General features: G+C 38.0%; 2 protein-coding genes and 1 long non-coding RNA gene across 13 annotated transcripts in view; 2 read left to right on the plus strand and 1 right to left on the minus strand.

Annotated features, from left to right (window-relative positions):
• Positions 1–25417, plus strand: part of CTNNA3 (catenin alpha 3) — a 457011-nt gene that overhangs the window by 134654 nt on the left and 296940 nt on the right. The window lies entirely within an intron of this gene.
• LRRTM3 (leucine rich repeat transmembrane neuronal 3) overlaps positions 1–25417 on the minus strand; it is an 85130-nt gene that overhangs the window by 10496 nt on the left and 49217 nt on the right. The window lies entirely within an intron of this gene.
• Positions 3962–4822, plus strand: LOC118169359. Its single transcript, XR_004752041.1, has 3 exons — positions 3962–4078; positions 4228–4233; positions 4710–4822. It is a non-coding gene; the product is annotated as an uncharacterized LOC118169359 (long non-coding RNA).

Below are 25417 nucleotides of genomic sequence, written 5' to 3' on the forward strand. Positions count from 1 at the left end.
TGTAACACCTGTATTCTCAGTGGAAAAGTTAGTACATACAGCACCGAATTCCAGAATTCCCATCCTTCCTGTCTTCCCTTTTCCCCTCCAAACACATACTGCCACGTTTTCTTTTATGCCCAATAGAAGGCCAGCCTTTTGTTTCTGTTGTTGTTGCTCTTAGGTAGCTTTGCTTTGCTGAAGAAGCAAGAGCTAGGAGCAACTTGTTTGGCTGGAAAGAAGCTAGTGCTGTTGGTGGTGATCTGCAGCTGTGCATTAGGGTTGGCCAATGCTAGGGCATTCCTAAAGTTGAGGGGGGGATAACAAGGTGTATACAGGTCATGAAAAAAGACTGTTATTAGGGAGGAGTCCTTGTTCTGGGAGGTTGGATTGTGTTGCCCAACGATGCTTTACAAGTGAGGAGTGGAAAGAATTGGATCATCATCTGTCTATTCAAAGAACAACTAAAACAGGCAAAATACTGATTCTCCATATAGTTACTGTTATGCTTTAGTTAAATAACCAGCACATTGCTCTTTTCAAATTGTTTGAACAATGACATCTTCATGTATCTTAAAAAAATCTTTTTGAATGGTGCCAAAAAGCTCGTGCACTTTGGCAGGGGCTGTCCCTGAAGGGAATGAAGTCCTCTTTCCTTGTTAGTGTGGTAGGCAAGTTGATGTACTCACTCAGAGAGATTTCCTAAAGGGTATTGGGAAAAACAACCCAAAACACAGAAGTGAAACCAAAAGTAGGATTTCTGCCTGGCAACTTATGCTAATAGAATTTAATACATGCTTTAAAAATAGAGGAGAAATCATATTTGATATGCAAATAAAATGCTGCTAACAGACTCAGTTTTTAGAATTTACCATAAAGCGAGCAGTGCTTTGTGTATTTCGACAAACCACTGTAATTTCCTAAAACTGATTTGAGTGAAGTATTTACAATTATGTACATTAGTGAATAAGCTCTGTGTAATTATTTTAGTAAATTAAAGAAAGAGATGCTTTTTAAAAACAGAATGATTTTGTAATAGAATGCTGATATTGGATTCAGCTTAAAAAGCAAGAGCTTTTTCAACGTATATCTCATGGATGGGGAGCATGGTACATGTGATTCTTTCAGTCCTTAGTAAAGGATCCTAATAAGTTCACCGTGTTTACTTGAGAAATATAAAATTGTTATTTTCTGATGTGATGGACAGTAGTAGCAATATAGTATTTCTTTTCCTTAATTAAGACATGCCCTTATATATTATATTATTTAGTATTAGTGCTAGTGAAGCAATTTTTTTTCTTTTTCTTTTTCTTTTTTTTTCCTAAGCTCCTTTCCCTCTGTGAGTGTGTTTAACTGGTCTTCAAATCATATTTATCACTGTATAATTGTAGAAAGAAAAAGCTTTGACATATCCCAAAACAGTACATACTGAATTATTTATATGGATAAGAAGTATTAATATTTGCACTTGTAAAAATATTTATACCACGTGCATCAGTTGCACTGCTCCCAAGGTATTTGTGTGGCACTCAGGTTGGATGTTTGTGTATCTACCCCTGATTAAACAATTCTTCAAAGGAGGACTAAAATTTTTGCAGGCAGGAGAGCATTATTGTGCCAATTTAATATAATTCTTTTAAAATCCAACACAAACCCTCAGAGCATAAAATGGCATATTGCTGGTAGCCAGGCTCTTCATCATCCTTCTCACTCTTAAATTTGCAGTAGTTACTGTAGCAGATTTTAAGGAAAAATCCAGGAATCAAGGCAGCATAGACAATGTGCTGTGAGAGGAGTGCAGGCAAGGGACCAAAGCTGACTAGAGTAGTTAAAACAAAATCCAGGAGAAAGTTGTCAGACCTTTTTGGTTCATTAAAGGTGACCTTAATTGCTGGCTTGCATGGTTCATAGAATTGGGACTGGAATTTGGAGCAACTCTTCTGATTAGCCCACTGTGGTAGTTTTCAAAAGCCATTAGAAGGCTGCCCTGTTATCTCTGTACAGCTCTCTCATTTATAGACCTTATGGTGCAGGAACTTGCCTAGGACTAACGTGGAAAATAGCCAGCACTGTCTGCATCTGGGTTAGTATTCCCCTTCACGGTGTCTTTGACAAGTGGACCTTAAAAACACAACCTCCTGCTGACACCAGCAGTATTTGTAACGATAAAGTGTATTTCTTCTTCAAAGAAATCCTGAACTAGTGAAAGAAATGTAGGATATTCATTTAGAGCCAGTTAAGCCCAGACAGTTTGATCTTTCTTAGTAATCAGTCATCCAAATATGTTTACTTTCTCAGAGCAGCTGTTGAAAGATGCATCAATGTGTGGTTAATATGCAGCGGTTTTGGTTAACGGGTCAAAATGAATTCATGTGGCTGTGATGAAAGAGGGGGCTTGCACAATTTTGCATCTTGTGGGTAGGTAGATAATGGTTCTCTACAAGACATGAGACCCGAGATGTTATACAGTATTAAGGAACCCCACATAAGTAGCTGGAACTCAGTTTGAGCTTAGCTGAACTACAAAGAATGGGTGATGTGCTGCCTTCCTAGTGGAGAAAAAGAAGGGAGCCTGAATACTTTGCAAACAAGGGAAAATAGTATGTAAAACACTAAAACCAGAAACATAAGCCACACATGTGCACACACAAAAAAGGCAAACAAAAAAACCCTAACAGCACGCCCGTTATTGTCTTGTTCTGTGTATGTAATTCTGTATGGAAACTTCAGATGAAGTTACAAGAGATGTTTTTTCTGTTCAAATAGCTTATTTGCTATTCAAATAAAGAAGAAAAGTTATTGGTAAACAAGACAAACTTAAGAGGGCTCTAGAGCTGGATGCAGTAAAAAAAAATCCCATTTTACTTCTAAGGAAGTGAGTTCTTCTAAGGAGGAATTAAGTTGAGCTATCCTGGATGTTCATCAGTCTGCTTGGCCTAGTGTCAGTATTTACTGCCTGTCCGTGGTGGCAGGAGCACGACAAAGACAGAGAAGACTGTGCTGGTAAGAAACAGAATTACTCTCTGTATTTGAGAAATACCAGAGTGATGTGTGAACCATCTTTATTAATGGGTGTGTGCAGATTTAAGATCAAATGATGCTAGTTTTCAATATGTTGAGAAATGTGCCATTCTGAAGCCTGCAGGCTCTACCCATGTTACTTTTAGGCAGGTCCTGAAGATAGAACATGAATTTCCACTTCGAAGGAAATTCAACAGTGAGCATTTTTAGATACACAGTGAATTAGAATTGAAAATCATGTAGGTATTTTGAAGTTTTTCACAACACTGATGTATTTTCACGATTAATTAAAATATTTTGTTCTAACTTCTCTTGTTGCACTCTATATTATTAATAAAAATCTAGTTGCAGCAATACAAATTTTCAAAATTGATTTTTGAAAAGTTGATTTGAGTATTAAATAGGCAGTAATGTGTTAAAATCATAATAAGAACATGGTCTAATCTAAATGTTCTAGTATTTTTAACAAAATACTGTGGATAAAAATTCATTTTTTTTAAAAAAACACATTTTATTAATTGAAATTTTCTAATAGAGAAATCTACCCATGTAGTTTTAGACAATTGTGAGTACTTTGGGAATAATACCAAGGACCGGTTCATTTGCTAAAGCCAGGTCATGCCCTGAGCATGATGGTGTTTGCAGTGTGCTGCCACATCTCATCTGAGACTTTAGATTCAGATCTAAAAGGCAATCTAGCAACAGCAGATTAAGTTACTAGTTGCAGTAATGCAATGTTTAGTGGCCCTTACTAATTAAAGGACTTAATTAAATTGCTCTGAGAAAATACAGGTCATCACTATGTCAGCTCTTCCTTATCATCTGGCTGCTTGAGCAAACCACTGTTAGATACATCTTATGCACCAGAATATGGCTTTGTTCCCCTTTTACTTGCTGTCAGTTTCTTTAGGTTTTTCTGGTTCTGTCTCTTGGAGTACAGTAATAAAAACAGGCATGGACTTGTCTCATATGAAGGGCTCTGATGCCACCCATTTCATATTGGAAATTCAAGGCAAAAGGTAACGTGAGTAATGTGGCTTTATGTAATCATAAGATACAGTTTTAACCTTTATTTTCTGTAAACAAACAAAAAGGAATTAGCATGTGTCACTTCTTTGGAGCTTTGTTTTTTTGCATGGGGTTGGTAACAAAAGATTGCTAACAGCTTACTGGCTACTTGCATGACTTTGATTCAGAGTTCAAGTAGGATTTTGCCAGTGACAGAAGAATAGGGTTTTCCTGCATTTGTTCAGTCACCATGGAGTGCCCTTGTCATTGTGCAGTCCTAGGTAGTGCAAGATTTCTCCTGGAAAACTGCTTTTGAATTTGAGGATGCATTTATACTGTTCCCTCTGAAAGTATAGAATGTTCACGGTAGTGTTTGTGGGTCTATTTTAAAAGTCATGCAGCAAATCCAAGGCCTCATCAATGGAAAGATGTGCGAACTTCAATGGTGCTTAAGTGTATGCTAACACACCTGCACCCAAAAGGGCAAACCCCAGTCGTCTCCCTTACTTTTTGACGTGTAATTTCCTGGGTGCTGCAGTCTGGTGTTACTTGGGCTACCTGATCACATCCTAATGTGATCACCAGGGAATCCATCAGCTGTATTAAGCGCTGTTTGGATCTGGAAGCTTGGTGAGGTGGAGTTGAACTCTGCAGGAATGTAAGATGGATGTTTGCTCACAAAGCTGCTAACGTGTAGATAGCACTACGTTTCACCCAAAGATTATGAATCAGCCTGAAGAAGGGCCTGTGTGCCTAAAAGCTGTGTTTTTCTTCAAAGTTATCAAGCTGCCCTAATAAAAAATAATAATTAAAAAATATATAGTTTTCTATGAATCTTCCTTGTGTAAAGGACATCAGCCATGGCCACAGAGCCTGAAGCCGGCTGAAGGAGGAGGAAGATCCACTATGTCTTCAATAAAAGCAAGCCAAAAGCAATCAACAGAGAGAACTCAGCTGTTCAGTGAGGGTTTCTTAGGAGATAGCCCTAGGACAACTTTTCTCAGCAAATGCCTATGGCCCCTACAGAGACTATAGGTACTTGATAAATCTCTATCTTTTGAGAGACCACTGTATGTTTCCCCAGAGAAGAGTCTTGGCTACCTTTACCACTTACAACCCCCCTCTAAATACATCTGCTTTGAAGACTTTAATGTAAAACTTGTGCTGCAAGACTTTGCATGAGAATGACCAAAATGTAATTGATTTCTAATGCAACCTTTTCATAATCTGGACCTGCATGCACACCAGATGGGCTGAAAACCTGACCAAATTTCACAATCAGTTTTCACAGGTAAAACTAATTAAATGTACAAACAGAAATTTTAAATATTTGGACAGAATTTGTTTAGAGAGATTTTAAAATAAAGGAGAGATATTTTATGCAACTTTGCATGACAGAGATGTTTTCCACTTTTTAAAGAATAGTTTGCTATTTATCGTTACATTCTTTTTCGTAGTGTGCCTTGCACATTAAAAATAGATGAACAGAGAACTCATTGGATGAGCTAAGCAAAGCCACAGATGGCTAGTACAGAAACCTGCTAGTCTCTCAAATCTGTGTTGGAAGATTCAGTATGAAAGACTCTGCCTTGAAGCTGGAGGTAACTGACGTTAACTTCAGAAGTTTACTGATGTTAACTGACATGGATCATGTTTGGTTTTTACCAGCGGTTTTTACATTTGTACAGGAAAAAATTCTTTAACATCATGCATGTTAAAAAAATATTTTATAAACGACATACAAAGGGTTTGATTACAGGGAAGCTCATGTAGATTTCATTGCTATTGTGATGGTTCATTCCTTTATGCACCAAGTCCATAGAGCCTGCTTCTGAATCGGGCTGCTGGCCTTGGTCATGTAGAAATCTATTAGAAGACTTCATGCCTCCGTGGGGTCTTGGTGTCCCTGCCATACAGGCACATCCTCACTTGTAACCAGCCTTCCGCAGAGCTATCTGGGCAGCCACTGTCTTTATCTGCACTCTGGATCTGGCACAGATAGGGAATGGAACCGGAGGAGACAAAATGCTGCCCAGAAAAGATTACTTTTCCCTTGGACTTTCACAACTTGGTGGAAACTTATTAGTTTGGCCATCTGTTGAAAGAGGAAGGTGATAAAATAATTGAGTTGTCACGATTTCTGGAAGTGATGGCCAAATTATTGATTGTTGACAGCAGGTGCACCAATACGAGATGTATGAATTTCCTCGATTAGTGAGGGCTCTCTTGAGAAGGAAGTTACTTTAAAGCAAACTGCTGTACAGATTGATTTATTCTACAGTGATTGCCCATGAACATATTCCTGCTTTACTTTCAACACAAGGTAGTTCTGGTAGTTTTCCTGTCAGTTAAAATAGTGCCTGGCATTTCCTCTGTCAGTGTTTTCACCATTCCCTAGGGTATCAAAGCCATGCCATACATGAAGATGGACCCCTTGACAGAACAGTGAAATTCACTGATGAGACTTGTTGTCTGGAAAGGCTGAGCAAAGGTACTCTGTTCAAGGAAGTAAATCGCTTAGCCTGCAGTCTAGTGAAAATGCTCATAAAGGAGCTTGTACATTACGGAGTGTAGCACACCGTGGTACATAGCTGCTAACTTGAATCTCACAAGCAACATAGTCACATTGGGTCTGTGTTGCAGGAACACTGCTAGCCCCAGTGCCTTTTCATATAATCGCAGGATGGCATCTTTCAAATCTTGGAACAGTGCATGCTTAAAACCTGCTTATACAGAAATACTTGTGGTTTGAAAGAAAGGGAAATGATAAAGAACGCTGTACTGAGTGGTACTGTTGGCTGCATGTTACTGAGAGAAAGGATGGACAAAATCTGTTGCAACCTACTCCAGAGATAAGAAAGCAACTTTGAAAGAGTTCAACAAGAAAAGGAGGAATAATTCATTTTAAATTCAGGTTGTATTTGTAGATGTAGATGTACTATTCAACACCCTAAATATCTGTCCCTTTCAGTACATGTCCTCATTCAGTTTATGGAATAAATGTAAAATCCAACACAGAGCTTACAAAACACTCTTAAAAATTCATTTTCTGCAAAGTAGCTATGCCCTTTGAATAAATGGCACGCAAATTATCTTTTTTGTTTAGAGAGAAATGCTTAATCAAAAAATGAGAAGGGTAGAAATTATTATTTGCCTTTCAGAGAAGCTATTGTTTTCCTGGAGTGATGGTTTGTGTTAAATTGTAGATATGTTCATGTCTTCTTTGGGACATGGTCTGTTTTAGTCCACATGAATTACACCCGCAGCCTAATGGGGCTTTTGGTTTCTGGGGTTCTTCACGTTCTGTTCTTATTCAATTAGTATGTGATGTGTTCATGTGTGTTTTTTGACTGAAAGAAAATGAGAGAGACAAACAAAATGTCCTCTAAGTGTTCTAGTCCCTATCCTTAATTTAACTGTTCTTCCCCTTCCTTTCTTTCCCTGAAGACGTTTGAGTAATGTGTGCTACTGCTTTGTACACCTCTTTGCTTCCCTGCAGCAAACGCACGGTCTCTAGCATTTTTACTGCATGTGAGAAATCAGATTGCTATTCCTGCTGCATTTACTGCACTGCTTTCACCGATACTGCTCTGCTGCCCCCAAGGTCTGAATGACATTGATCTGATGCTCACAGCCTAGACGTAAAGCCAGGGAGAGCTGTACACAAATCTCCTGGCCAGTACAAGAAAATCATTAACTCTTTCAGCTTGTTCAGATAAGTAAAGGAACGTAATGAAATTGCACCTTAGCCAAACTATGGGAAGCACGATAATATTGCTGGGGCAGGGTCTCCACAGGAAAGCAACACAAATGCAAATGTCCTAAGAAGAAGGTTTTAGAAAGCTAAGTTTGTCTTGCTGTCTGATTGGAAAACAACTGCTGCTGTGAGAGCAGTCGTATTTGAGAGCCTTAATGCTAGGTTTGCTGAGCTATGGGAATCTTTCCCATTGTCAAGCTATATATCTTTAATTTCCTTGTTGAAAACACCCTTCTGGAGAATCATCTCTATACTCTCCATCAGTGAAACAGTTTTCCTGATAAATATTGTATATATATTTTTTGAATCATAATATAATTTATTGATGTATCACTCCAGCGTTGTTTTCCTTGGTGAGGGGTCCTCTTAATTTCCCTGTTGTGCTGCGAGCATAATATATTAAGTTCCATGCAGCATTATGGTAGCTATTCAGATAGATGCTTTTTCATTTCCTTTTCTCTTCTACCTGAGCTAACATAGGATTGCTTCCTGGCTAGTTTTGCTTGTTAATGAGTCTCTCACCGGGCATCCATTTGTACGTGTTTGACACAGCAACTCATTTTCTTGTAAGAGCCCCATCGCATGAGGACTGGCAGAGCTTTTTGTCTGTCTCCATTTTGTTTTTTAATCGGGAATATGCCTGCTCAGTGGATTGTTCTAGCAACTAAAATATGTGCAAGGAAAGTGTTTTTCCCTGAATTTTGTGGAATCTTCTGCTTTGATGGGTAGAACTGGATGTCCTCTTTTTTTTTTCTTTTTTTTTTTTTTCTTTTTTTTTTCTTTTTTAATGTTGGAGGATTATTAATACAGCTGCCTCTCAAAATGTTGTCTTCAATCAGGGCCAACTCTAACTTGATGGAACAGGTGGTTGCTTAACCAGCAAATTGCTTAACATAAAACCCCAGCCAGGATGTAGCTTCTTATAATTGAAAGACTCTTACTGCTCCTGCCAGCCATCCTTTCCCTCGCTCAGTTGTGACCCACCATTTCAGAGAGAATGTGCAACAGTAAAATAAGGAAGATCTCTAATGTTAACCCTGTCTCATCCAAATCACCCAAATTTTTCTTGTAAATATTATCTGATAGTGCTGCTGTAAGATTAGGTGGGACCTGCTTTCCATGTCCTGAGAGAAAGTATTGATTTCTTTCGAAGATGGTAATTTCTTCCCATTGTTGCCATTGTTCTTATGGGGGGGGGGGGGGAAGGGGGGAGACAACCCAACCCAACCTTGAAAACACCCTCCTTGCTGTGGCTGAGGCAGGGAAGGGAACAGGAATATCAGTGTGGGAAAGAGGTCATATGCATATATAATGTCCTTTTTATTCCTCGGTAATTTGAGGATATATTTGAAACATCTAGGATACTTAATGTTGGTAAATAGCTGCCAAAACAAAAAGAAACACAAAAAGTGGCTAATTTTGAAGATTTTTCTTTCTTCCTTCCTTTTTTTTTTTTTTTTTTTAATGTAAGGCATTATTAACTTCTGGATGCTAGCATCTGCATTACTTTCCAGTGAAACATTCTTCCATCACCTGAGCAGGCAGACTGCTCTATTTACCATGTTATAATCCTGTACTCCTGTACTAGCGTGGTTGTTACTTGTGGAAGCACAAACCTCAAAACTACAGGGCATTACATGTTCTTTACATTAGATGTTCTGTACTCTGTGTTGAAATCTGTATTTTTGCCCCTTTAATTTGTAGAAATATTTGCTGTAATCCATCTGTGGTGGATGGTTGTACTGAGATGGATAATTCACAAAGTGAGATTGTTACCGGCTAAAATCCTCATTTTCTGTCTTGACAAAAGTATTGTAATCCCAAGTATTCACGGTGACCTACTTAGGGAAGATGCAGTTATTACTATTATCATACTATTTATGCAGACGTGCAGAATATAAAAGGAGAAATCTGTTATTGTTATCTTATAAAATATTATTTATCTGTTTTTTAGGCAAAAGGGTTTTATCACACACCAGTTAATAGTGTATGCAAAGAGTTCTTTACCAGATGTCTGAAAAATGATCCAAAAATGCTTTGTTCAGAACGAATCTAATGTTGATTGCCACCAAAGTGGGAGCTGGAGCCTCCAGTGTAGTTCAGCCTTTGTAGTCTGAACTGAGGAACTGGCAGCTTGTTTACACATAAATCTGCACTGAAATAACAAATTCTATTTAATTTGCTTCCTTTTCTTTTTGACTGAAAGACTTTGGGCAGAAAGATTTTAGCATAAAACTTGTCTACTCAATTTCTGCTTTTTTTTTTTTTTTTTTCTTAATTTTAAGCAGTTTGTGGTGTCTTTGGAATTAGCAAGAAGTCAGAGCTCTGTACTTCGGATTGGAAAGCCTATTCAGACTGTTTTTGTTTCAGCAGCAAGAGAGCTTTATTGCAGCTATTTCTGTCTGATGCAGTAGTGTATCTCTGCATTCACGTGAATGATAAGAAGAGAACATTCATGTATCCTCTTGGTATTGTCTCTAATTTAGTGCTATCCCATGAAGCACTATAGATTAATGGCTATTTTGATCAAATAAAATTTTCAACTGATTAATGAATTAACAGAAAGAGACTGGTACTAATATGTGATTAGTCCTAGAATAATCCTGCAAATCCAGGCTTTGTATCAAAATGTGGCCTCCTGTCTATACAGGTTGAAAGCACCCATTTATTAGGAATCAGGGTGGGAGAAGTTACTAAATCAAGATTTCAGAACACTTGATCATTTGGCATCCTTTCAGAAATCCACTAGCCAATTGTGAAATTAGGATTTAACGCATGATGATGGGTTGTCACACCTAAAACCAAGATCTTATACACTGTGTTGAGCATATGTTGAATATAACTGATTTTTAAAAGGTGTATTATGATTGTCAACTGGCTGTATTCGGAACATCCCATGTTAAACCCTCCCATGTGTCTGCCCTGCGTAATTACATCCGTTGGCTAGCTGCAAGTTACACCTTTTGAAAATAAATGTATTGAGTAACTCTGTAGTTCAGTGTGCATAATAGTCTGCCTTTGAAGTGTTTGCTAATCTGTTATTGTAATGTATGTTAGGTATGTAAAAGTGTTAGAAGGAACATCTGCTCCTGTCGTAATTGATGCTGCTTTTCATTGAGATCAGAACGTTAAACTGAATAGGTCATCAATTAGTATCAGAATTGGTCCAACTGTGCAGAATTTCTCCTTTGTGTACAAAGTGGTCCATTTGGCTAGTGTACAGTGCTAATCCTGATTTCTAACCAGTCCAGGTGAAAGGTCCTTATACTCTGGCAATTTGTCAGGGAAATCTTCTGTTCCTGTATCCAGCTCTCAGTTCTCTTGGGGTATGCGGCATTTCCAGGTGGGAAATAGAACAGAAATCTGATGAATCCATACCCCAAAGAAATGCTGTGCTGTTATACGATTTCATGGCAGTTCTTATAATTCTGTCCATTTGTGCATACATGTACGTTCATTTTTCACTTCAATACACACAAAATCTGACCGTTCCAGTTACTTCGGGAACTTTAATTTCCAATTTTCTTATCTTTACTTTTAAAATCAAAGTGTTTCATTAATGCCTATTTCTTCCATTAAGCTTTGAAAGGATATATTTCATTCTCAGCCTACAGCTACAACTGGTTAAAGCAATTTTCATGGCGGCTATAGACAAATGTATGCTAAGTAAATTAGCTTTCATTGTACTCACTGTTGATTCTCTTTTCTATTGCATATTCTTCTGTGAATTCTATTGCATATTGTTCTGTGAATTCTCAAATCTGTGCATATTAAAATTAGAGATGGTTTTAAAGCTGTGTGTGTAAGTATTTCCAAAGGGGTCACTCATGTGCTGCATGCATGAATAGTAGAGCTGAAATACCTCCATTTATTGGACGTGTGCAAACGATCTGCTTAGCACATTTGGCTCAGCAAGTTCAGGACGTATTGAACAGAGGCAGCTATAGACGTGCCTGACGTGCCTGACTCAGGAAATCTGTCGTAACACCAAAACATCCTGTGTGTTTCAGATGCCTTGTACTTGCAGTAGGCAGTGTCCTAATCTCAGTTTGATAGCTGGTACCCACAAAGTACAAACTGTAGGATAAATCTGAATGTGTTTTGCACATTACTTATATTTTAAGAAGTGTGTTTAGAAAGTAGCTTTTTGTGTAATTGTAGGATGGTATTTCTGTATTTCTGGTTGTTTACATGTACTAAAAAAGTAAGTTAAAAAAAGTTAAAATCGGTACTTTAAACAGGTGTGTTAGTGTATACTAATTTGGCTACGGTGCTGTAGGAAAATCATAAAAGTGAAAGAAAGTTTGTTAGGAATGTAAACTGGAAGGTGAGCTCATTTGTTAGGTGCTGAAATGCAGATGAGGGACCCAGAGGAGCACCCTAGCAAGAGAGCAGTGCAGTGGCACTCTCAGCTGGGAAGAGTGTACCAAACAAACTTCTGCAGAGGTCTCTGCTGGTGATTTGGTCATAAGGGAGCTGCTTAATGGAGTGGAATATCAAATTTGTAGGAGGATATAGTGGTATGTTGGAGGGCAGGTATAGAATTTAGATTTACTACCAAATGGGAGAGGCGTTTGGAAAACAGAACTCCTGCTTGTGCTGGCCTCTGCGCTCACGTGGCCATAGTCAGCTGTGTCCACACGGGGGGGGAAGCAGCAATTCAGGAGGAGAATGCCTATGGGTTGCACAAAGCATCCAAGTCAGCATCATCCTGCTGTTATGAAACAGGTATGGCATCTGAGGTAGCTGGTCACTGCCAAGGCATGCTTGGTAATTCTGTTACGCTGCCCAGCACTGATGAGGCATTGGCAGGAGAGAAGTACTGCCCAGTGTTGAGCAGTGTTGTTAAAGAAAGATACAGAATAATCAGAGGCTGGCCAAAGGAGAGTATCAGGAAGGGTCAGGGTCTAGAAATTATGGGGATTATTTGGAGTCTTTAGTTAAGAGAAGATGAAGTAAGATGTGATAACACCCTTCAGATAGATGAAGGGCTGCTGCAAAGATGGGATCACCTCTTCTCCATCATAGTGGTGGGTACAAGAAGAAGCAGGCCTTAAATAGGATTCAATAGATTGAGATTTCTCATGTTAGGAATAATAAATACTGTAATAGGTTGGTGGAGAAAATGGTGAGCTGTCCTTTGCAGGAAACCAGTTAGAAATTGGTTAGCCAGACTTCAGTGGAGGACAACAGCATTCCTGCCAGGGGCAAAGTGATGGATCAGGTGATCTCCCCAAGTCCTTCCAGCCTTATTCCAAAATGTAAATTTTCAAAGACGCTTTGAATCAAAACAACCAAAAAATCCCTTTAGAATTGCCACACACACAGACACACACATACACGCCTTCCAAAGAAAGAAAACCCCTTTTTGGCCCTGAAAACTTCCTAGATAAGTAGAAGCTGTTGTTTGTTTCCAAAAGTAGAAAATATATATTGTAGAAATACTCTTGAGTGAGGATGGGCCTTGTTAGCTAGAGAAATAGAGCCAACAAGTAAGTTTAAGGAGAATTTGGAGAGATCTCTGTTCTGCGTGGGATCAGAGGCTTTCTTGCCAAAGCCCCATCTGTTCAGCTTTTGTTCAGCTCTGTTTTCTTTTCACCTCCATGTTGTGTTAGAGCTCCAAATAGAGGCATAATGGAATGAAGTTAAGTCCTGCAGTTGTGTAGTGCTGGTTGTCTCTCCAAGCGCAGGTATCACAAGTAGTGACTGAGTTTTCATGGAGAGGTTGCATTTGGTAATAAAATCACCTGATGAAGAAATACTTAGATCCAGGAAAGCTTATGAAACTGTCTTAAATGGGAAGCAAGTCAAGGAGAATGATGCTATTCTGCACATAGAAAACACCATTCCACCACGCAGGATTTCTACAATTGTCTGAGAAGCTCTGTATTCAGGACTCTGCAAAATCTGTCCATGTTAGTATGTGTTAATCACACCTATCAACGGTAACCGCTAAACAGGAAAATCACACTTTAATTAAAGTTACAGGGAAACATATGTCTGAAAACTCAGGACTGAATCCTCTGGCATAAGCGTACAGTTTACAGCGTATGGTATAGCTCTGGAGATTCTGGGTAGAATGTAGCCTGGGAATGTACTTAGAGGATGAATGACTGAAAGGTGTAACCTACAGCAGGCTTAAAATGCTGGCAATTCAGCATTTGCATCTCATTGCAGCACCCTTGCAGACCCCTAGGACTGAGGGCTATTTCCTTGTGTTGTTTGTTGATGGCTCATTGGAGTTTCAAGAGAATATTTCCTCTTAAAGAGACACGCTCCTAAGAGAAGAGATTATTTCCATTTTATCTTCCATTTTAGCTTCTGCTGAGGTAGTTTTTGTGCTTAAAGTAGATGGCTGACGTTTCTGTCTGTTTCCAAAGAAGTTCATAGAGAGTTTAGCTTTCTCTCTACCCTGAAGAAAGAGACCTCTGTGAGAGTGATAGCAGTAATTGGGAGAGACAGCCCTGTAGGATGGACAGCACAGCGGGCTTCCATGCCTGCTGAAAGATCTGGGGGAGGTGGAATATTTTTCCCTTCATTAAGCCACTGGGAATGGCTTAGAATCTACCATAGCTTATTTGTGGGAGAGTGGGATAATGGATTTCATTCTTCTCCTGTTTAAAGCATTGTAAATCAGGACTGACTCAGTTGGGTTGATGCTAATATAAAATAGTAGATGTAGACAGAAAACAGGGGGTTAATCTCCAGCAGTTGTCAAAATAACTCTTGGGTAATTTACAAAATTAAATGTATATATTCTGTGCTACTCAGCTCTTGTTTGGAATCTAGGCATCTGTTCTGCTGTTTCTTTTTTTTTTTTTTCTTTTTTTTTTTTTTTTAAAGAAATCATAACTGCAGCAACATGTTGTGGCCTGGCTGTATTTTCTTACTGCGTGTGGCAATGGACTGTATATGCTGCAGCACTGTAGCAGAATGACTGTAGGAACAGTGCAGAGTTGGAATAGGCTGTATGCTTAAGGACAAATGAATAAGAAAGTAAAAAGTGCTCCCTGTCAAATGTGTTTGCAAAGAAAATCATACAGTTGCTAGGAGGGGATCTGTAATTGCCTGTTCCATGAATTTTCCTGAGAGCATAGATCCATACAGTTGCTGAAAACCAGCCTGAAGTGCAGGAGTTGTGAATTGACCTCCAGATGTATCTTCATCTTTCTCCAACAGTTTTGAACAGGCATTTAGAGAGCTAAGTTACTGGCAAGGGTGGTAAAGTTCTATTGGAAAAGACTTACTGGTATTTTGTAATCCAGATAATTAAATACAGCGCATTCATAGTTTTGGCCTCAGTGCAACTAAACAGCATAATGTGTTGTGCAAGATAATCAATATGTAGCTAGAGCCTTTCTGCAGTAGAATTAGCTAGAGTTGCCTCTCTGAGCACAAAGGTGTGTGTATTTTCCATCCATGACACAGGAAGTCTTCTAGAGCAGTACGTGTCAGAATGACGCAGGACGTGTTAGTTTTGTCCTGGGGCTGCGTGTGGACTAGGTGACTTCTTTACAACAGAGCAATGTGCTACTGCAAAAGGATACTTTTATCATGTTGGCCTACTGGAGAAACAAACTTTTCCATGTTTAAGTTACATATACGTCAGAAGACAACATAGCCTTTTGTTGGACATTCTATCACATCAGAGCAGCTGCTTCCTGCTGTGCTCAAGCTCTTTGCTCCATGGTATACATGCTGCATTGCTATCGACAGAGATTGCTTTGTGTTTCTTTCCTGAGTTGTACTCTGGTATTCACTGCAGGTACTGAGTCTCTTTTTAGACTTAGCTAAATGTTTGCAGTCTGGTCTTTTTTTGTGGGTAGTTTTCTCCCAGAATTGGCTGCCCACACATCCCTAGCATGTAACAAATTATAATAAGTCATTTTATTTCTAAGCATGTGATTTTCCTACAAAACTTACTAGGTACGTTTCCAGTTTTTCATATGGAATCACCGTGAAAATGATGGAATTATTTCAAATGTTGAAACTGTCTCACTGGAGCACAGACTACAGAAAGCCTTACTAATAAATACTTTGCCAACTGCAGTGTATAACTTTCTTAGAGAATCTGATCACATTTGACAAGGGAAATAGGATTCCAAAGGACGTTACATGAAATTATGAGATGATATAAATGGAAATATATTTTCTTGGGGGGAGGAAAGAGAATAACTTCTCCATAATTGAGTTACAGATAAAATTGAATTTAAAGGGTCCAGCAAACTTGTTTGAAGTTCAAAGAAGCTTGTGCATAAATTTGGCCTGCCTGGAGTTACTGCATCTTAGCACATATAGCTTGATCAAAAGAAAATTAGAAATTGAGTAGTTCCAGAAATCCAGACTGATTAAGTCAATCTTTCTTGCCTAGTGATGGAATTTAGCAAAATATCATTTGGTCTTCTCTAAAGTATTATCCTCCTGGATCAAAGGATTTCTCTTCCAGCCTTTCTATACTGTGTGATTACACAGTGAAAAAAAATGAACTTCTGTAGTGAAAAGATTTTTGTGATCCATTCAAGTTAGCAGTTCTTGAGGGCTGTTGTTCTGAAATGCAAGCTACAAGAATGCTAGGAAGTCAGTGGAAATATTACTTGCCCTTTAATAGCTTGAATTTACCTCTATGACAAACTTGTAGCTTAATCTATAGGACTGTACTTTATGTTGTGATTTACTCTTTTGTTTCTGTGAAATGCAAGGGCTGTTATGTGAAGAACTTCTGAATGATTCTACCAGCAGTGCTCTGAAGGAGGGAGAAGTCAGGAGCAATACAGAACGTTTGTGGGATAAGGTCTGAAGGTCCAAGAACAGAGGGAATGTGGGCTCTTCAAGAGGTGTGCATTTCAGTTAGCAGGAACTAACTAGCTAGGCTGAAAATCTGGATCAGGATAAATGTCCAGGTGCCATTTTTAGTATGTCCAGCTTCTGGAAGTTTTAATTCAAGGAAGCAGGACTTGAAAGTATAATTTGTGCCCTAACATGGGACACGATAGACAAAGATGACTGAGGCCCGTGAAAGTTGGGCCATGATGTTTCACATAGCAAATATGATTCTCTGAATTATTAGTGATAGTGATAATTTTCCACTCCAATAAAAGCCAACTTAAGGGAAACAGTTAAAAACGTTTTCCAGCATGCAGGAGACATACATACAATGAGATAATAAAATGCCCTATTTCATATAGTTCTGATACGCTAGACACAATGCCATTTGGGAATTCAGCTGGCTAAACCAGGTCTCTTTACAGGCCTGCTAATCTACCAGTGTGAAGTTCGCAGGGGTATTAAAACCTGCCGTATTTTCTACCTATCAGAGTTTGACTTTGTACTCTGATATTCACATCATTTCAGTACCTCATTAATATCCTTCAATAATATCTTTTAAAATAGGCCAAAGAAAATACATTTAGGTGAAGTAGTTTTAGTATAATGAGAAATTTCTCCTTTACCAGCAAGTTTTTGTGCAGTTCTGAAGCCCTGTACGAGCCCATGAGGAAGCTGACTTCTATGGAATGTGGGAAGCATCGCAGCTCATTTCAAATGTGCATCTAATATTCCTGGGTGCCTAGTAACTTAAAATCTGGCCTCTATTTGTGGTAGCACAACTCTAATTCTATTAGGCTGTTAAAAATAATATAAATCTGTTCAGTCACTGACAGCAGTTTTTTTTTATTGTGTGGTGATTTGGGATTATGAGAGTTATGGGGAAAGGTGACCTTGATGCAGGTTTAAGTGCAGCAGTTCTTGACACAGTGCAGTAAAGAACAGCACTGGTGTGAACTTAATAATTTTGTTAAATGCACTAGGGTTGCATTACTTAAAAAAATAAATAAGTGACATTCATATTTAATAAACTGCATTAAATCTCATGCATGGATGTGTTTATGATAGAGTTACAGCAATGCAGTAAATTAAATATGAATAGAAGGCTCGCCGGTATCCTCATACACAGCTGTTTTCTATTTAGGCTAAAATAGAGAGACTATAAACCACGAGTCATTCAGGACAACACTGAAGTTCATGTAGTTAGTAAAATAAATAAATGCAATTTCAATTTTGATTAGTTAATATTTGCTCTGTTAGCATCTAGCAATATCTAGTTAATATGTAATGGAGTAAAACTGTACTAATCAGAATTTTACACTAGGATTTTGCAGAGAAATAAGCACAGGTGATAATATAACCAACAGAAAGGGGTTGCTGATATTCATTTAGGATGTCTTAACATTTTTTACCTGCTGTAGAAGTTTAAAAAAAAAAAAAAAAAAGTTGTTTTTTTTTTTTTTTTTTTTTTTTTTTTTTTAATCATAGACTTTCAAGTTAACCTTAGTATCCTTGATTTTTCCCTTATTTTTTAGTGTTTTAGCCAAACAGCTGGGTACATTTGACCCACATTTGTTAAACAGTTTAAGGAAATCATGATTACCTTTTGTGGTGAATAAACTATTTAGAAGGAAAAATCAGGCAGCTCCATTCCTTAGTAATCCTGAGGCAGAAATGAGCTGTTATAATAGGGTAAAACCCCAATGTGCCCATTCACATATGGGTAGAATCGGTAATTCTGTAGTTTATCTAATGATTGTATTCCATTTTACAGTGACGGTTTTCATTAAGACTGCATGTATTCACAGGAGGGCTAACCTAACAATAGTAGCCTTAAATCAGGGATTTGTTGTCCTTTTCTAATGTTACACTTCAGAAATTGTGTCATTTAGGCATAACAGAGCTTTCTTTTTGAATTGTGTGAAATTTTATTCAGTTGTTCAATGTGCATTTCCTGGAGAATGTGCAGTATGCAGTTGACTGAAAAGCATGGTTTTTTTCAGGTACTGAGGTGGGACTGAAACGACTTTGAAAAAAAGGCTTGATGAAGTGTTTGGTCAAAGCTGTAGATGCCTCCATTATTTCAGTATTTGTGCAATATTTTTACCATTTCATTTAAGTTTATTTCAGTGTTAAAATTAAGGTTTAAATAGAGTGGGGAGTGGGGCGTTTGGTTTATTGGCTTAAACACACTCTAAAGAGCCTTCCTTTTATTGTAAATGTTACTATTTAGCTTCATTTTTACCTTGTATGGTAAAACATTTTTTACCTTGTATCCAGCATGGCAAATATTCAGTAAACCTGTGATTATTTTTTATATCTGTACGTTTTTATTTAAAATCTGATCAGCCGATTAGAATTCATATAAGAAGTGGTTTTGGAGTTTGATATTAAACATGAGGACATGTGACTGCAGGAGCGACAATGGAGAGGCCTGGCAAAACTTTATTTTCCTGCAGTTTTTATTGCAGCAGATTGGAGAGAATTGAATTTGTGGTGTATTTGAAATAAAGTCGTTTGGGAATAGTTCCCTTCTTTTAAGAGGCCTCGAGTTCTGAAGGTGTCTGCGTGATCTGGCTTGTTCTGCTTGGATACAGATGCCCCAGTTGTGTGGTGTCTGTTCTGGTGAAGAAGAGCGGGGCTTTCTTCCCCTGCTTGCATTTTGCCATTTGGTTGCTCAGTGAAGAGCTTTGCCCCATCTTCTGCTCCGATTTAAATTGTTTAAAGGAACCTCTCTGCCCATTTTAGCTTCTTAAGTGTTACGGACTGAATGTAACACTCTCAAACCTGACCTCTCATCAGTAATGATGAGAGATGATACTAGCAGATTGTCATACTAGGCAGCAGCATTTTTCAGCATAGGACAGTTAGAGAAAAACATACTTGTCATGATAGTATGCGTGTATACGTGCTAAAATCATTCCTTCTATTGTAAGAGTAGTCCTTACAATTCCGAAATCTTCTCTTTCATGCCTAAAAATCTTTTTTTCTCTCATCTAGTAAAGTCATCATTTCCATTGCAATTTTTTCATAAAACTGGAGCTGTAAAGCAGTTGCTGTAAATTTGCGAGTGTGTGGACACAAACACAGAAGTTTATGGCTTTGCATTTATCTTTTTTGAAGGAAGAAAGAACCAAATGTGTGAAGTCTAACACAAAATTAAAGCAGTGGCAAAGTCAAAAAAAGTCATTTAGGGGAAAAAAAAAAAAAAAAAAAAAGCTCTTAAAAAATGACCAGTTAAGCTTTTAAGAGTGAAATATGTTATGCCTTTTGAGGAGAAGGTGAGTTTGAGAGGCACAGCAGTTTAATTTATCCCACATTCTAGATTCTCTTGGCAATTAATCCCAAAGAAGGACACAAAGCGTACTGGGAAAGGTGAGATGAGAAAACACAAGTGTTCATACCTGCAGTAGGTTCTTCTGCAATAGCTTTATATTCCAAAGTATCATATAGACAGAGATCAAGAGACTTCTCTCCTCACTTTATCCATTTATGTAATCCTGTTTAGCCCTTAAAAAACATCTTGGTGGTATTTTTTTTTTTTTTTAATTTCACAGCTATACGAAAATTTACCTCATACTGCTATCACCAGAAAAGTTGGAAAAGAAAATGTGGCACTGTGTGGATAAGAACAAGATAAATCTTTGCTTGAAGAGCTTTTTGTTAGTTAGTAGCGTTATATAATAGGAAAATATGTTTGCTACTTGATTGAGTTACCTCCTCCTCTTCCCATCCCCAAGATGGATACTTCGCAAAAGGAGTTATGCTTGTGGTCTAAATATTATGATGAGGGTTAGATTACCCTGTCTCCTGAAACTGTGTTTTCAGGATGTTAGAGTGACGATTTATTTAAGATTAGAAGTAGACTTGCAAAATTTGTAGCTGCATCTGAATATCTTACGTCTCAAATTTTTGGGAGGCATGATTTATGTTGTAAAGTTTCAGAAACAGTGCTTGGGATCTGCAAGTGAGCTCAGAATTCAAATGGCAGCAAAATAAAAACCCCATTTTGGGGTTGTGCCTATTAGTAATTATGATGGATGCAGAATCTGTTTGTTAGAGAGGTCTCTCACGGCAGTTGCAAAACAAATAATTTGCTCGTTACCTTTCCCTTCTTCTCATACCTCATCTCCTTTGAAAGTTGCTATTTTTCATTTTATGGCACTGGTGAGTAAGTGCTGCTGAGTCAATGCTTGATTAGTTTCCAGCTGGTCCTGTGTGAATAATTTATTTAGATGCCAAACAATCAAATTAAATTTTCAGAGTATTATGGCCGTAATAGAACTGCAATGAAATTGTGTTGTTGTCATCATGGTGCCATCCCCAAAGACACTCATGGCCAGTGACTAGTGTCAAGTCGTCTCCCCAGACTGGCAGGGATACCATTCTGCCACAGTCTCCATTTCATTACTTTTTGTAGCAGTGTAATGTTTTAACTGTGACACTGCTGACTTCCATTTATACCAGCCTGAAATTATTTTGAGGAGAAGCATTGCATAAGAATGGGAAGGCATAGCAGTTTTATTTATTTATTTATTTATTTTTTATTTTTGTCAGGAACATGTTAAAAATTGCAGTGGCAATGTTCTGGAAACAAACAAACAAAAAAAAACATGTCAAGTAATTTGCTTTCCAAATATAAAGAAAAAATGTGAGTTTTTTTCTGTATTTATATTATCTAATCAAAGCAGACTGATTTAATTTTTTTAAAAAACTGAAATTGATGCAACATGAAACAGAACAGCTTTCCTTAATTTGCCAAACGAAAATTTTGGAAATTATGATTAGGTGATATTTACGTATCCTTTCTGATGTTAAGATAGTCATTTAATTTTGTTGATTCAAATGTTAATTATTTTTTAAAATATTAATGTAACCTGATTTCATAGCTTCTCATACTTTGTACTCATCACACCTGCTGTGGAAAAAGGAAAAGAATTCAAGGTCTGCATATTGCTTTTATAAAATGTCCTGGCACTCACAGGATATTTTGAAAATTTAGACCTCTTTCACGGGGAGGGTAGCTCCTGCATATCAGGGCTTGTACCTCTGGGTGAATGCAACTTCATTTTTCTTTCTATTCTCTAACATTGATCTAGGTTTCCCTCTTCTTGATACAAGTTTCACAATACGGTAAAGTAATTGATTTTTTTCCTAATGAAAGATATAGACAATTATTGACTTCACTTAAGGCCAGCTATTGCTTAAAGAGCTGCCAAGGCTTAGGACTGTGGTTTCAGGCCAGTTATGCTTTTGTTAAGAGTTTAGTGAGAAAATATGAGCTACATCCAGATTAGCAAATGCACAGGGGCAGATGTGTGGAAGGGAACAGTTGGTGAGGAGGACCCAGAGTCTGCAATCTGCATATTTCCTTTCAGACCACGTCTGATATTGTAGATTGAGTACTTGTAAGCATTGGAAGCATTCCTGGAGCACATCCTCCCATTTAGTTTCATGCAAAAGGAGTGCAGTTTCTTTGATTTGAGACACAATGCCAGCCAAAATGTGATAAGGAGTTTGGCTCCCGAAGTGCTTGTCTCATCAGTCTAAAATGCTGGTGTAGACAGACTGAGAGATGTGTATGGTCAAATACTTCAGGTGGAAATTCCCCACCAGTTAAACTGTGGAGTTTGTCAGACATACTGAGATTATTTTCCACCACCAGTACAGGAGTTTATGTCTACAATTAAATGAAAAGAGGGATGACAACCTCTCAACAGGTATAAGGTCAGCACAGATAAAAGGTGGTAGGGAGCTACAGATAATGCAAAATAGCTATTTTGCTGCTAATGGCTAAGTGTCATGATTCCCATTCCTCTCGGCCGTCATTGTTTTCAAACAGGAGCATCTTACCTGTCATAAAAATTTGCTATGATCTGCCTGAAAGCTACACAATTATCTGTAAACAAAAGAGATTAAAAGTCACCTAAGTCAGAAAAGTCATCAGTTCCCCTGCTTCCAGGCTTCTGTATAATCCTAAAATTATCTAGAGAAGTGTTACAGCATTCAAGGGTGTGATATTTGACATCTGCATTGCCTCAGGAATATCTTAATGATTAAGGCTTGTCATTCATCTCCTAAAATCCCTGAGAATAGAAGTACATTTTATACTGAGAATATTTCAGGGACAACACAGAAATGTTCCAGAAAGCAGCTGGGGCGCATTCCATCTTCATTAAGGGTTTTGGTGAATGAATAGAATAGTGCCATCAAAATTCTTTCTGACTCTTTTCATAACAGGATTCACTGTCAAAACCAAAACTGTGACCTTAAGCATTCTGTGTCCAAAAGGGAATGTACAGCTAGCGTGTGTCAAAAGGCAGTGTCTCCAAGGAGGACTCTAGCAAGATTACAAGATTGCTAGCTTCTCTAGCAGCAGCTCTGCTCCTTTTATTAGTAAGCTTTTTTTTTCTTCCCGTTAGAAGGAGATCTTTGAGAGGCGAGGAAAAGGTCTGTTTATATACCTATTGGTGGTTGTTTGATCAAATCTTGTGATGGCCAAAACCTCTGCTTCTGAAATCCTAGAATAGATGCCTTAAAAATAGCTCAGTAAACATTGCTTGCATTTATTAAAACTGAATTTGGTGTAGCATTTGCCAGAGCATTGAGGTTATCCATCATTCAAAGTATTCTAACCAGAGATGCTGTTTTGTATGAACTTGAGTTAGTCGAGCAAACGTGGGGAAGGTGGATAGTCTAAACACCTATGCAATCAATACAATTGTGAGATACTATCAAATGTACCCCAGGGAAAAAACCCTATGACAAAGACTTTGGAAAGACACTATGGTGAATCCAGGTTTTAAGTCCCATAAAAAAGAACTCTAGAACTACTTTTTACTAGCACCGAAGTTTACACTGATAGTTTTTAAAGATGTTTATTCAAAATTGTAGTGTGTTGGAATGAATCAGCCATTTTCCAGATGTTCTCCTCATTCATTTCCTGGTACTCCTTCATTCCCTTTGTGCTCAGACATGTAGAAATTGCTAACAGAAGACAGTCTGCATTCTTGTCATAAGCTCACAGACCTCCATGCAATCTCATCAAGGCTGTGTTGGTTCAGAGCGAGAGGCAGCTCTCAGGAAGGGTTCTGTACTACACAACGGTTTGTTGTAAATCAAGATAAATTAGGAGGCTCCCTTTTGCTGCATAAGGTCATCATCAAAACCCATTTTTCCTCCTTCCCTTTTACCAATTTTGTTCTAGAAATACATTTCCCTAATGTTAGAAATTATTTCATTTCTTTTCAAATCAGTGTCGGTGTAAACACGTTTCACTGCCTTTTGAGTTTAAGTTAATTTTCTTTCTCTCTGGGCTTTTATTCATTGATGTATATATGTGTTTTTCCACCTTTTCCTTAATTTTTGTGCAATAAAAGAACTGAAATAGATATTTCCTTTCATCCATCCCAGTGATCATCATACAGTTTCTTGTCTACAACAGAGATTCACTTTGAATCTCTTCCTTAAATATAACTGGGCAGAATTAGGTATAACCAAGAGGAGTTCTTATTTGTGTCTGTTAAAGTAATGTTAATACCTCCTTTTCTATACTGAAAATGACTCATTTGACATATTTAGGATCTGATTTACTTTTTCTCACAGCCATACTGTGTTACTGCTTCGTATAAAGGCTGAAATTGATGAACACATTCAAATTTTTTTCTGCTTTTATTTCCAGTGGGATGAGCACATTCTTTACAGCACGAAATATTTCATCTCCTAATGCATGACTTTGTAGTTTTTCCCATCAATTTTAATCTTCTTCCTACTACTGCGGTCTTCTCTGACATCTCTCTTTCAATATAAAGTTCCAATCCACCTCTATTGATGATGCTTCATAAATTTGTGTATCAGCAAATTGCATTAGCATAATTTTACTTTCTTGTGCTAAGATTGTAAATGAAGATAGAGATAAGCCATTTATAATCTCTCACCAACCCTTTACTTTCTTTTCAAACACTAAATTTTTGCTTCTCTTTTAACTTGCTCCTAATCAGTCACAGAACTCTCATCGCTAATCTTCACTTCTTGATCAAAACTGATAGATTTCCCAGGCAGTATAGCAGGTGTTTGTCAAAGTCTGAATTGGAGCCTGTACACAGAGTAATAGTATCTTTCAGCAGAAGAAGTTTCAGAGATGAAATATAGAAGTAGTGGGGAAAAACCTTACATATACTTATTGGTCAGTTATGGGGAACACAAGATTACGGTCACATTATAACGTGCAGTTAGGCACCCTGGCAAAGGTCAGTGTCAGAAAAAAAGACAGCAAGCAAGCTAGCAGAAGGCTGGTAGATCTTTGAAAGCTGGTAAAATCCAACTGCATAAGAGCCAGTTTAAAATCCCATGGGTATCATTCTTTTAGTTAGAGGCCACGTCTAAGCAATCTAACATTAGGCACCTGTGTTCAAGATGTTTTGCATCATTATTTCTTTGATTCTTCTTTTCAGGAACATATGTCTCTATGAGTGCAAAGGACTTACTCCACCTGCAGCAAATGTCACAGCTGCTAGGGGCGCCCATCACTTCCAGAGCTGCTTTGCAGTTTTAAGGCTACGCTTGCTTATGGTGAACCGTAAACAGTACCTAGAAAAATACTTTCAGCTGGAAGCCTTCCTGCTGTCCCCATTGTCTGAGTTTTAAAATCACTCAGTGGGCACCATTGTGCCAATTTCACCTAACAAGTCAGTGGGCATGAGTTTCACTCATTTGGAGGTGGTGTCTACAGAATGAGAGAAAGTAGCAGTAGAGTCATTTTCAGCAGGCTTCTCCTGAGATGAGGAAACTAGTGGTCATTTGATGATCATGAATGCATGTAATTGTAAT

The sequence above is a fragment of the Oxyura jamaicensis genome, chromosome 6, assembly GCF_011077185.1.
Source record: "Oxyura jamaicensis isolate SHBP4307 breed ruddy duck chromosome 6, BPBGC_Ojam_1.0, whole genome shotgun sequence".
Classification (NCBI taxonomy): Eukaryota; Metazoa; Chordata; class Aves; order Anseriformes; family Anatidae; genus Oxyura; species Oxyura jamaicensis.